Genomic DNA, 11,392 nt, shown 5'->3' with positions numbered 1-11,392 from the left:
AAGAGGGGTGAACTTCTTTATAAAAACATTGTGTTAAAGTGTCTCTTTGATGGTTTGTTGTACTTTGAATGGTTGTTGTTCAGTATTTGTTTTTGAAGCTATTTTTCTCATGAATGTCATTTTAAACTTAAGGAAATTTACCTGGTTACATACAAAAACATTGAATGAAACCTCAATACAAGAATAAATAAGCAAGCATATGTTTAGAAATCTGTAATTGATATTAGCACAGCAAAAATTAACAATCAAAAATAGATCAAATATGCAATCGTTGCAAATGATAAGATATCTAGGAAAATGTACCCTAGAAAAATCACAACATCTATCATAAATGGAAGTGTCATTGATAAAAGAAGTAATAAAGGGAAAATATAACACATGTATAAAATAAAAAAAGGGGAAGAGCATAATCTAAAAAGCATAGATAGTAGATTAAATCAAGAAGTATCAACGATTTAACATTGAGCCCTCAAAGCAAGAATGATGTGAGGCTTTTGTGTTGGATCCTGCAAGTGTGTTAAACCATCCATTAAATTCCAACGCCCAATGTACATGCCACATCAAAGAACTTGAAATTCGTATCATACACTAAATGAACACAATAATGCACAAGAGCACGATGTTGTCCAACTCTCGAGAATAATTACGACAATCGATTAGGCCTAATGCACATATGTCCCAACATTAAACGCTCTTCCATGAAGCTATTGCTACATTGGTAGGATTCATACAAATATGTTAATCAACTTACGATGTTCCATCGTACATAGGCATCAATGCCAAATAAGACTCAAGTTGAATCAACCAATCACTGCCTAAAAAATAAAACTAAAATATTTAAAAATAATAAATTTTTTTTATAATGTCAACATTATACTTTCCTGTTTAATTTTTTATCAAAAAACTACTTAATAACCAATCAAGCAAAAATCCAACATGTATATCCACTCTTTGCGACAAAGATAAATAAGTTGAAAATCATAATAATAAAAAATTATAATTAAATTTTTCCAAAAATAAAACAAAATAAATCAAATAAACAATAACTTTCCAAAAAAATCTCATTAAATTAAAATTCTTATTAAACTGTGTGAAAACAAATTTGGAATAAAATTATATATTATCAAACTACGTCCAGTAAAATAAGAGCCATTAAAAAATAATCAAACATTAATGTAGGAGGTCATTGTCATGTCATGTTGCCTCCACTAAAGCATGAAAAAGGCTACGGACAGCATAGGCGTTCTTGTCATATACAGTCGATGGCACACAACCATATAACAAATAATAAATATATTAGTGATCTGTAAGATTATCATGTCATTACATTGTTACAGTCAAAGCCATCATGAGGAACCTAACCAGTCAGATAAAAGAAAAATAAATTTAAATATTATTAAATAATATTAAAACTTAATTTATAAAGTTATAACATAGCATAGATTCAAAAAAAATTGGTCAAAAAGAAATAAATAGCCGATCAATGCAATATCTGATGTGTTGTACACTGCCTGCGGCAGGTATAATAAGGAATTTCTTACTATCTGTTTTGTGAAGATATGCATTACTTTATTCAGTTAGTATCTATTACTTTATTCCGTTTTATTCTAAAATAATAAGCAATATATACTTCGCTAGGATATATATATAAACAAATATAATATAAAATATTTTAATATATATACTTTGTAATAGGAAAACATTGCATTTTGACTAAATTATTATCTATCTAAAGTTTTCTATATTATTTAGCATGCAACAACATGGAATGCTTTGAGATTCCTTTGTTGATTCCAGGTATTATAACACCATTTGCCTAGGGTTTTATTATAAATATCGGGATTATAGTAAAATCAAGATCCTTTATTTTAATTATTTATAGCTTCGGCAATATTATTTGCTTGCATGCACGGTCAATGAATCAAACATGAATTCCTTTGAGATGAAGAAACATAGCAATGAAGCAATCTAGACTAGGATATTTTTGGATTGATGTTTTCTTGTCATAATGGATTAAACTTGCAGGTACATATTGACATGACAGGATGATGCTTAGAGAGGAAGAGAAGGAGATCATATGAGAAGACACTTGTGAAGCTGGAACCATGAATAATTCATCGAGAAAGAAGATGAAGGGACACTAGCTTACCACAAAATATCAAAGATCTAGATCACATGAAGACTCCATATCAATCAACCCCTTGGAGGATGAAGATGAAACACATGCAAGATCCATCATGAAGATGCAAAGAAAGCAACAAAAGGAGCAGCTTGGAAATGCCACATCATCATGAAGTTCCATGTCATCATTGTCAAGAGTCATCTCAAGAGTCACATGTGTCATAATGTCTTTCCACATCATTTGTGGAATGTAATTATATAATTTCCCAAAATGAGAAAATGTAAATATGTGGAAGACCAAGGGTCCCACATGGAATATGAAGAGTCACTATTGAGTTCTAAAGTCATATAGAAGCTCAAAGGTCATGTAATAATTTGAAAATTCATTGTAAAAGCTCAAGAGTCATGAGGGAGGTCAAGAGTCACATGGGAGGTGGATAGTCACCTCATTTGTTATAAAGATACCCTCATAACTCAAGCAAAAGGACTTTTGGGACTTGAACTTCCAACCTTGGCTTCTCTAGAATTGGCATAGGAGAGAAGATATTTATTTAGAGGAGCAAGTGGTGACTTAATGTTCCACTATTGGGGCTAGTGTGGTAGGATTGTACTTGTATATATTGGCACTTTCACTTAATATATGAAGCTCGATGAGCCAACACATTTTTTTCCATGTATCATGAATATTGTAGGAATATTATTTAGATGTTTGTGGTATGTTTCATTCATATGTACTAAGGAAATTGAACTATTTCAGTGGCTTTGGTAATTAACTTGTTGAAGGTGTGTTGTATTTGGTTTTATGATCATGGTTGTCTTATGAACTACTTTGCAGGTTAACTAATGATCCTCTTATGTTCTTGTGTGTCTCTTTTAGGTTAGTACTATTACTTTTATTCTAGAGGCGCATTTTATTTCTCCTTGTCGTGAGAGTACCTTATATACATCGCAATTGTATGCCTCACAGTGTCAACTTACTCTCTTATTTAAAAGAATGTTTGTATAACCTCTTATGTTAATAATGGTAGCTAATGCAAATCCTTAAGGACAATGGAAATTAGTCGTATTTCCAGTTGGGGCTCCTACTCCAAATAGTGGGAGGCCTAATTGGGACTTCACATCGGGGAGACCCCCTTAGCTGGCGTATTTCCAACACCATCAGTAGTTGGCACTAGAAGGAGGGCCAAATGACAAGTTGTGCCCGTTGAGTCTATTTTGAATCTCTTATATTAAATGGCTCTTTCCCAAATCATAATCCCAGGATGTTTTTCCAAGGAGATTGATCTTACCATCCCAATGGAAATTATTCATAACTTGTCTCAATTTAAGTTTGATGGCGAGGGTGAACTAATTGTTCTTGGAAACTTCTTTCAATTTATTAATTTTTGACTCTCTAATGAAATTCATTGTAGATATGTTCAAAGTAAGTTGTTCACCTTCACATTAGAAGGTCAAGTTAAAAAGTGGTGTCATATGTTACCCACTGCTTCCTTCCATTCACTCGAGCAACTTGTTAAGGAGCTTTTTGAGGCCTTTGACAAGTATGACTATCAAGATGTTTGTAAAAAGATTGATTTTCTTAGAATGAAATATAGTGAATCTGTAGAGGATTTTCTTCATTGATTTCTTCACATTTTCTATGAATTTCCCGAGGGAGTGATTGATTCGAATTTTATCATGGAAAAAATTTAGAGTTTGATTTTACTCACCTTGAGATCTTTTGAATCTGAACCCCCAGATGATTCTCCTTACCCAACCTTTGCAAACCATGTGAAAACTCTAATTTTAGAGGAGGAACCTACTATTCCTTTTGTTCCCTGTCCTCTTCCTTTTCCGGTACTAATTTGGGCCTGGTGATGATGTTAAAGTTGGGAAATCTGAAAATCAAATTATTGATCTATCCATTCAACCTCCACCCTTTTTCCATGATATAGATCACGTTGAGGAGAATTTGGAATGGTTCAAAAATGGCATGGAGCTTAAGGTGAAAGTTGATCCCTTAGTTTCTCAAGATCATATTAATGCACATGAGTCCTATCTTGATTCTAATCCAATTGAAAATATAATTTCTTCAAAGAATACCTTTCAACCTCTATTATCCATGTCTCACAGTTCCTTGTTTCATGATCCGCTTGATCAACCTACTTCAACTCTTAAGGATTTTCAACCTCTTGTTTCAAGAAATGATCATATACAAGGTAGTTGCATTTCATAGGTAGAGGAGAAAAGTGGTGAAGATATGTTTCATCTTTCTTCCCTCTTCCAGGATGACAATCTTGCATTTTTGGCTGATCATCGATCTCGCAATCTTGATAATCTGTCAAATGATTCCATATCCTTCATTCAAGTTGAGACTTTAGACAACCATCACCATGACATCCTTGTTTCCATTAACACATGTGGTGATGGATATCCAAGTACATCAAATGATATCTTTCCTTCTTCTGAGCACTTGGATTTGTACAGTATCGATTCATAATCTACTTCTCATAGTTTGCAATTTTCATTTATGGCGTGTGTTTCTCTTTCAATTCTGAATGATTCTGAAATTTCTTCAAGAAAATTCTAAATTATTCTAAAATTTCTTCAAGACTTGCATATTTAGATATCAAATTTGAAGAAACAAATTATCAGGATTTTGAATCTTTGGTATACCCTGTTGAGTAAAACCAAGATCAATCTTAATTTTACATTGGTATGCCTATCTTCAATCATTATAACAATGAAAATAATCTCATGGGGTATAACATTCATGTTGATCCATTGCTCTCACAAGATCAATATCATTTAGTTACAATTGATGTTCCTCCTCCTGAGTCTTTTCATCCTTCCTCAACTCTAGCACACTACTCATTGTACCCAGATATGTGTGATAAGTATGTTATACCAGCAATCTCTCTAAATCATTTATATATTTATCTGATTGGTCATGGTTGCAATCAAGTATAGGATGGTGTGATTCTATTATCAAAGGATGAAAATATTGAATCTATTATTCATGATTTGTTCAATTGTAAATCTTTTATGAGTAAGGAGGAAGATGTTATAGCTCTGAATGATCAAGGGAGTTTTTTTATTTATGTACCTCAATGCTCTATCCATCAAGAATATGATATGTTTAATCTTAAGTCTAATCAAACTAGTGGAATTAATAGTGTTTTCATTGATACATCTGATGATAGTGGTGCATACTTACTTGTTGATTTTTCTAAGCCACCCAAATTTGATGATCCACCATTAGAAAGTTCATAGACCTGTCAAGAAGTCAAGGCACTTCAGCCCATGTTGATGGTTATGTGAGGGTCTTGCAATCCTGTTGAGATATCTGAACTAGGTTGAATCCATAGTTTCACACATAATTCTTTCCTTAACATTCATCCAGTGGAAGTGAGCTCATTCTTGAAGGACTTTCAGCATTTTCAATTTAATTCCCTAAACCCTCAAGATAGATTTTTTTATCAAATAGAAGATTATTTTTTGGTTAATTATTCATCATGTGAATCCCTTGCACTGCACCTAGGGTTGGAGAGTACATCTCTTGCAGATCTACATAATTGCAAAGCTTGTCATTCTGATTATCAAGATAAATGTCATTCTAGGTTGAAGGATTTATTTTTTTCAAACACTTCCAAGATCGATCACCTTCTTATCCCTCTTGTGTATGTCATGAGGTTAATCATCTTTTTGGCACAATATCTCTTCTTAAATGATAGAAAATGCTTGAGTCATTTAGTGAATCAAAACCCTTATGTTGATATGAATACCTGGTTTGATTTGACACTTGTTTCCAATCTTTCCCCAGCCTGGCATCCTAATTGGTTTCCTAAGTTTGAAATGTCAATGTTTATTTTAAATTCCTTAAGCTTTCATATTGTTATCATGATGTCTAATTAGATACAAATGGAACCAATGGAGAATCAAGGATCTTGTAGTCACCAATCTGATCATGATACTAACAATTATCTCTCAATTAATCATTGTCCCATCAGCATACTTGATGATAGTTTCTTTACATTAATTAATTTTGTTGAACCTAGTGAGATTCATGGTTTATCATTTCACGATTTTGATGTTTGTTGGATAGTTGAGGCACTTCAATATGAGCTTATGGTTATGACAGGTCCCCACCATCTTGACAAGGAGTCCCAATAAGATCACATCAAATTCCCCTCAAAAGATTCTCTCTGTGATTTGAATGTGTTAATTGAAAATTATTTTTCTCATGAGCATCAGGGTTTTCAAATTTGTTGTTCTAGATATCATTATCCAATTGTTGAATGGTTAGAGCAATATTACCTAGTAAGGTCCATCGCAAATAATAAGCTTCGACCTTTCTTGATGTTTGCTCAAACTGAAAACATGAATGAAGGTACTTTTGCGAGCATCCTTCAAGGTTTGTATGATCATCATTTCAAACAACAAGTTAAAGCTAGAAATTGGCTAAATCTAGTGAGTATGGAACATCTTTATTTTGGTAAGAAAGACCTTACATTCATTCTATAAGCTTTTCAAATTATTTTCTTCACTCTTGCACAATTATTTTTATTGCTTTTAATTGCTTGTATGTTTGTGATTATAGGTCGAGAGTGGTTATAGTGGCTACATTGGAAATTCCATTGCACTTATCCTTGACCTTTTATCTTGTTAAGTTAGGAGTAGGCTTAGGTATATTTTAGCTCTCTAATAACATTGCATGGCATTGCATTTCACCCTGCACTAGTCCTTGCATGGTGTGTTTGTTTTGATCCTCTCTTGCACTACAACTTTTTAGTTAAGGTTTTCTTCCACTTTGTTTTTCTTTTGTCTTTCTTTTATGCCTTGTATTTCTTTCGAATCTGCATGAAAATGCTCTCACTTGAATCAAAATAAAATTTAGAAAAACTTTAAAAGCAAAATTGTGATGACAAACAATGCTTGGATTATATGTTATCTTCTTCTCTACCTAAGCTTTACATATCGTTAAAGTCAATTATGTCTAAATGGAAAATATTATCCATTCGAATGGAAATCCTTTGGTCGAACCATAAAGCCTGTATCTATTCTAGGATCTTCATTCCTTGACTCAGTGTTGTAATTAAGTGGTGTTCTTCTTGTCAATCCATTTGAGTAGAAGAATGGAAATGGAAAAATGAATAGCGAGCAAACCAACATAAAAGGTATATATAACCTTCTCTACGAAAAAAAACTCTTATGGTCTCAATAAGTCGGGATCCCTCTTCCACCCCAATGAAATAAATAAGTGCATAAGCACAATCCTATAAACAAATAAATAAAGGGTGAAAGAAGAGAAATGCTTCATGTGCAGAGAGGTGAAGCAAGTATCTTCAATAGGGTACTATCTAGGCTCGCTAGAATTGAAGCAATGCTTGTGTTCCTGTAGTGACTTTGTCGGGGTGTTGTCCAGGCTAGATAGTAGTGGAGCAACACCAGAGATGAAAACTAAGACTTTGATTATCTTAAACTTGCAATTTTATGTTACCCTTCTCCTGAATCAAAACAATTGTGAGTTGGAACGATTTGTGAATGTGTTTAACTGAGAAAAGGAATAGAGGAGACTATATCCATAACTAGGTCAAATGGGGAAGCAAAGGTAATCCATGCGATGAATCAATACTTCCTCAAAAACTAAGACCTTTCAATTAAGGATAAAACATGAAAAAAGAAGCTCGATTTCCACCATTGTGTCACCAATTGTTGACGTTGCGATCAACACCCTCCAAAAATTTTCCTACACATGAATTTTGGAGCATACTAAGGATCTAACGATCTATCATTCCATATTTGCTTCATGATCGATTAATTTTATGCTAAGTTTTTAATTCTTCTTCTTGGTCTCTAAGTGTCGAAGTCACTTTCTCATTCATGCTCAATCTGTAATGAGTTCATGAGCACATTTATTTACACAAGCTTGAATAGACATATCATAGTCCATCAAGACAGTTTCTATGTAATGTTCAACCTATGCCGACAATTAGTGCACATTTTCAATTGACACTCTCTCACTTTTAGTTGCAATTGTACTTCTATTTTGGTGAGTTTTTCCAACTGTCACTTTTGTACACCTTCACTTCTGCAAGTGTCACTTTCATGTTAATGACTGTCATTTTTTCTTATTTTCACTTTAATAAGTGTCATTTTCATGCTATCTTTGCTCTCTAATATTTCTCTTTCAATGTCGTTCATTTTTGCTAGTGTCATTTGAACGTTTCTCTTACTATCACAAGTGTCGTCTTTCAGACATGTGAAGTGTAGTACGATTTAAAAGCAAAGTCATGATTCATTACAAGAAGCAACTTTGGTGCAAATGGGTCTTATATGTCATATAGACATGTATTAGACTCATTCCCAAAGTTTTATGCAATGTCACACTAGTGTCTTCATTGGCGTTGTAAAGTGTATCTTCAGTGTCACACTTGGAGGAAAGTGTTGTGTTGGCGTCACATCAATGGGACCAATTTGATTCTATATGTTGAGTTTTAAATGTTGTGTCATCGATTTTGTTGAGTGTGTGATCATTTTTAAGTGTTATCCTAGTTTCATATTTGCCTCATCAATACCACGCTTAGTAAACTTCCGGAAAAAATCTTTCCTAATTAGCTTAGGCTCACTCAGGCTCCCTGAACTGCGCATTGCGCAGTGGCAAGCCTCAAGTTGATACCTTGCCACTTGGGACTGTTAGAAAATTGGAAAGGCAAAAATATTTTCTCTTGTTGATAATTACTTGTGATTTCTTTGAATTATTATTATTTTTCTTATGTTATTCTTTTATCTTAGTTCATCAAGTAATTAACAAAACCAAAACACCAACATCAAGGACACCAGATGTAGGTGCATAGCCAGGGGAAACCCCTATAAAGGGGAAAATTCAGTCAAGAACTCTTCGTTCAGTAATTCAAATGAGAGATACCAAGACCCTAGAACAACAGACCTTCATCCTTCACCAAGTCAACAAATTGTTCTTCCAACCTTCAAATATCAACTGCAACAATACTGCATAAACCCTACTTCAATACTGCATCAATATTGCATCAAGAACATATTTTTGACCTACTGCATCAGAATTTCGGCCCATCTTCAAGACTACAATTTTGGCCCTCCAACAGCTTTAGTTTCTATGCATGTGTGAGATAAGAGAGAGATAATTCCGAATTCCTTAGAAAATAACAAACTCCTTCTCCTCCGTTAACCCTTTCCTTCTTCCTTATTTAATTTCACACTTTTACTACTTCCACCTACTGCAATTTGAACTCGTTGTGAGTGAGTGACAAATGAGTTCAATTTTCTCCAATATATAGGCTTCTTGTGAGGTCGAATTCTCCTATTGAGGCTGACTTGTCCTTCCTTGAGGCCGACTTGGTGGAGGAGGCCTGGAAGACCTAAAATAAAATAAAATAAATTTCTTCATTGACAAATAAATCCCAAGGGTTCTTTACAATATGCAATGGACAAGGACTCTTGACATAAACCCTAGAAGCTTGGAATGGAGGCTCTGACCTAAAAACAATTGACCCAAGCATGAAACCCATGCTTTAATAACTTAATTTATTTAATAATTATTATTATTTTTCTTTCTTTTGATAAATACATTTTAAATATAATTATGAAGACCGACACTAGTTACATTCTTAAACACTTCCTCTTAACTAGGGAGGTATTCATAATTACCTATATTTATAGAGGTACATGGAAGATCTCCAAAGTAAGTATGAAGAGTTCTGGCACACTCAATGCCTTGAACTAGATACCTAACCAGGGTTATCTATCTAGGTGGGACTAGGATGAACTTAAGCTTTTAGCCAGTCTAGGTACCATCAGGCTTACTAACTAACCATCAACCCAGGGATCTAGGTGTGTATCCAAGTTTAGAGTTCCAAGACCAACACCACCCTCCCACTTCGATATCTAGGCATCAAACACACATAGGCCGGTTAGATGTGCTCCCAAGCATCCACCATTATATGCTTCATCTCTCCCTAATAAACTAGATATATCCATTTTTCCAACCATGCTTCCCAAGTGTTCATCCTTCTTCATGGAGATATTTACTTGTTGAAACACAAACCCCAATCAACAATAAACTTTCAAATATACATATACAAGTAAAATCAAACCCTCGGGGTCCTCGTTCATTCGGATACTACTTGCATCATCAAGTTATCCAAACACAATTTCGTCTGAAGCTTTCTTCTTCTTCTTTTATTTCTTCAGCAACATCAAATACATCCTCAGTACTTCTCAAGTATTTTTCACAAACATTTATCTGTAGTTATTTTTCTTAATTCAAAGTATTCACAGTCATAATGTGCCCTCCCTCTCAACTGGGGAGATATACCCTTTCTTCTATATTGGCTTCCTCTTAACTTAGGGAAATCAACATCATAGTATCGCAGAAATTTCATCTTAATCATCACCATTAATATAAATTCTTTTATCAAACAGCTTCATCATCTCGAATATTATGTACATGAAAAACTTTAATAGCAAGTACAACCAAATACAAACATCAAAAACATGAGGTTAACTATATCAAAATTATGTCAATACAATGGAAGCATCAAAACATTCAAACTTTGGACATCAAATACCTAAACCTAATTAGGTTCATGATCAACAAGAGAGATATACTTCTTGTTAGGGTTATTGTCATAAACCCTTCGACTACAATATAAAGAAACTCAATAAATAAATATGTCTCATTCTATCTAGGATGTCAATATTACTTTCAAAGATATGACAAACTCTACTATGATTTTTTGCAAGCCCTAGATTCCAACTTTGAGACACAAAGCCTTAGATATCAATAGTTAATAACAATCCTACCATGAATCTAAAGTTTCAACAACGTAATCACTACTAGGGTTTGTTTTCAAACCCTAGATTTTATCATAAAAACTAAATCATATCGAAAAACAATATTATCATATCCTAGAATATCAATTACTAGGGCTTTGTTACAAACCCTAGAATTCATAATTTATGAGCATCAATAATTAGTTCAACATACTTGCAAATACATATCTAGGATTTCATGCACTAGAAATACACACCAATATCTACACAAACATCAATATATCAAAGTTATACATATAAAAATTTTGATCATGCTAGGGTTTCGATCAGACAGATGAAAAAATACCTAGGGATTCATTCATAGGACCTTGTTATAGATATTATACAATTTTAGTTCATAAACCCTAAATTACCAAGCATAGACATTAACATCAAATCTTAAAGGGCTAGGGATTTTATCATAACAATGCCAAAACATCAA

This window comes from Pinus tabuliformis, chromosome 6, assembly GCF_031772625.1.
Source record: "Pinus tabuliformis cultivar Carrire ecotype Pingquan chromosome 6, CPIR1, whole genome shotgun sequence".
NCBI classification, from domain to species: Eukaryota; Viridiplantae; Streptophyta; class Pinopsida; order Pinales; family Pinaceae; genus Pinus; species Pinus tabuliformis.
This window is presented reverse-complemented; position numbering follows the sequence as displayed.